At 40.9% G+C, this 3,568-nt stretch overlaps 1 long non-coding RNA gene across 1 annotated transcript; it reads right to left on the reverse strand.

Moving 5' to 3' along the window:
- Nucleotides 1-541: 541 nt before the first annotated feature.
- Nucleotides 542-1,111, reverse strand: LOC131859959 (uncharacterized). Its single transcript, XR_009359525.1, has 2 exons — nt 850-1,111; nt 542-806 (listed from the first exon to the last, which is right to left on the reverse strand). It is a non-coding gene; the product is annotated as an uncharacterized LOC131859959 (long non-coding RNA).
- Between the last annotated feature and the right edge of the window lie 2,457 nt (nt 1,112-3,568).

The raw sequence follows: 3,568 nt of genomic DNA on the forward strand, positions 1-3,568 counted from the left end.
CATCAGATCTTGAAACTATATTCCATTTTTTATGATTTATTGTAGAATTTAAATCCTTCCTTGAAGAATCCCTGCAAACAATCATAACTATCTCCTTGAGATAACAAATTTCATCCTCCTTGAGGATCTGATTTGATAAAATGGAAATACAAATCTAGAGACAATCGTGTGTGAATTTGTGTATGCCTTACATACACAAGACCCTGCAACTAAAAACACCTATAACAAGAATTGAACTCCATTACCGAAGGAAAAGCCCTGCCCTGTACAATCTTCAAGAATGCTCAAAATTGGAAGCCATGAAAACTGGAGCCATTCTCACAGAATTCTGGAACCCTTACAACTGAGAAGAATTCGGAATAAAAAGAGGAGAGAAGAAAATCAAATCTGCAACTGAATTGCCAAGTGTCCCTTCTCTAACTGAATTTCGTTCCTGTGGAAACTGCTTCTAAAATATCTCACATTTGTCAAAATTAACTTCATAATCAGATTTCTCGCTCCGAGAGCTTTTCGGCGATATATAATACTTTATACTTTGGCCAAAAATTGGACCCTGGGCGAATTAATTCTCATCATGGATCCATCATTTAAATATTTCGAATTTCAATATAGTCTAAACTATATCATTTATTCATTTAAAATTTGATTTTTGCCTCCATTTGTGCTCTGACGCCTTGCCACGTGGCGGCCTCTGATTGGCTGATGGGATTGACCGGACGCCACCTGGGATGACACCTCATCATCGCCACATCATCTGCTTCGTCACTGCCACTTGGCCGCTTGCTTGTATGCCACGTCATCGCCACCTCACCGGGACCCGCTTGCTGGACTGCCGACTGTACCCGCCACCTACGTGCCACGTGGATGGATCTCGTTCACTTTCGCTATTTCGCAGCCTTAACTCGCGTGCATCTTCCCTTTGCGAAATAGCGCGCACCGTCGATCCATCTCGAACCTGCTCACTCGTTAACCCGACCTTCGTCTGCAAAATTTTGCTTGTTTGCCTCGGGAAGCGTGCCTGCGTGGGGTCCACTTGGTCTTCGTCCAGTCAACTCTTCCATCGCCTCGGGAAACGTGCTCACGTGTGGGCCCGCCTTGGGCACCCATGGGCATCTTGTGTCAAAAGCCCTTAAGGCTTAGACATATTACTATAGTGCGGATTTATATTTAAACATTTAAAAATGCTCTTGCCCAGCCAATGTGGGACAAAACGTTTTGCCTGGGAATGCCCTTTTGAAGCTTTTCCTGCGTTTTTAATGGCTGCCTTTCATTTATAACTTGAATGCCTCTATTTTTAGGCAAAGGAGAAGTCTTTGGCATCTTATTTGATTTGCATTCTCTTGAAAGGCTCACGTGGAGGGAAAATCTAATTGCTGTTTGCATCTACAGATCACATTTGGTTTAAAACTTATTCCTCTTCTCCCTTTCACAGGGGTTTTAACTTGCCAATTTCATTCATTAAACTTCTAAAACCTTCTTCATTCCACGCAGGCCCAATGCACAACAAGGGAAGAAAATGATTTGCAGCTGCTAAGGCATTTGTAGAAGATAATGGGTTTATTTTACACCTGAGAATGTGCATTTGCTGGAAGCTTTGGATGATAACTTCACTCCCCCAAACACCACGTGGCTGCTGTTTGCAATGGGCTTTTAAATCTCTAGAGTTCTACTCCACACAGCAGGGAGGAAAACAAAGTTTAGGCCATTTGGATTACCATTAACCAATTTGTAATTTGTGGGAATCCAACGCCTCAATCTGCATTTATTTGAAAAGTTTTGAATACCTCCTCCAAACCCAGGGACTAAATGGTGCTGGCTCTGGCATTAACTCAGAGTTTTACATGTTTTTCATGCCACGTGAAGGGGATTTGCTTGATGGTTTTGTAGCCTTTGAAACACCAGTTATGTCACAGACAAGGGGGAGCTGGTTCATTTGTTTGATTATTTAATTTGCTGCTGTTGCTACCCAAAGGAGACCATGTGAGGGAGGAAGTTAACTAGAATTTGGAATATTTGCTTTACATCTTCCTACAACCCCTTTGTCAAAAACATGATCTGCCATAGCATGGTTTCTTTGCTACACTTTAAACACCACATAAACTTGCAATAGCATTTGACAGCAACCCCAAAACACCACGTAGAAAGAAAAATCATTGGCTGACTTTTATTTGCTATGTTGCATTCGCTATTGAAATTGGCTGTGTGTTGTTCGCTGTTGTCTCCTTCTATGCACAGGATGAAAAGGCACATGAGGGGTGTTTGATTTGGTAGAAATTCATATCCTTGGGAGCCTTCCGTAGTTTTTATATGCTCAAACATTTCAACAAATATTATGCGATCAAAATCTCTCTCCATATTAAAACTGATATTGTCTCCAGCCATCTTTAATCTATGCCCTCTCACAATATAGTGACAGCATTGACTCCTCAACCTCATCTAGTGTGTTTATATTACTTGCAAAATAACATGAAGTGACATATTTCTCACTTTGGCCTACACATTAGCATTTTGGATATATGTCTATCCATCCACAGTCAAATGAAGTCGCCTTTTACCATCTTACTGGCGAATTGCAATCGAGCCAAGTCAGGCCCCAAAGTGGGTCTGACTAAAAAATTTTTCGTTTTCAAGCAACTGACCTTCGGAATGCTTCAGGAACCTCAAACACACCTCTGGAATCGATCGGCACCATTTTCGGATCATAAAATTGCATTTTACATCTTTCAGGCAATTACGCCACAATTTTCGCATTTAATCGCGAAGACGTAATTTTCAAACCTATCAAAACACCTTTCTGGAGCTCGCCATCTGACAGGCGTGTACTTTGATATACAAGGATGATATCTACCAAACGGTTTCTCAAGACGAGTCCCGAGCGAAGAGATAATAATTTCCGAAAATGCCCAACTGGCTTTGTCGACACTGCGGACCTGATGAAGTCAATGTTCTGGCAACACATGACGCCTTTCTTAAAAATACCAAACGACCTCCGTAAGCTCTCAAATTTGGAACATAGGTACCTTTAAGTACATATTAAATCTTTGAATTCTCAGTTCGATCACTCGACTGACAGGATGCAAACGGCGCGCTCACCAAAACGGCTACATTAACTGATATAACACTGGAAGTGCGGATAACTGAATTTGATGGCAAAATGAGTCCTTTTGAAAACCGATCAAACGGATTGATAGAGCTTTGAAATTTGAAACGTAGCTCACCATTTATACCAACATTAGCCCGGAACAAACATTCTGACATGACGCTCACAAGGACATTTTTACACTTGTGCAAGCATCACAAACTACAAACATATTGAACTTTGAAAACTGAGCAAACGGATTCATAAGGACTTGAAAATTTGTGAGCTCACTCAAATTTATGCATAGAATTGAATCCATTTTGAATTTCTCCATGATGATCAACAGGGAAAAAGATATAATCGCTCAAAGTAGGCTACTCAATAAAATATGCATTTGTGCCTAAAATGCACTTCCAGCTCACCCCTCAAACTGGGTACCTCCTAAACTTATCCAAATTGAATTCTAAAAGTTGCACATCACTGAATAGG

The sequence above is a fragment of the Cryptomeria japonica genome, chromosome 11 (assembly GCF_030272615.1).
Source record: "Cryptomeria japonica chromosome 11, Sugi_1.0, whole genome shotgun sequence".
Taxonomy (NCBI): Eukaryota; Viridiplantae; Streptophyta; class Pinopsida; order Cupressales; family Cupressaceae; genus Cryptomeria; species Cryptomeria japonica.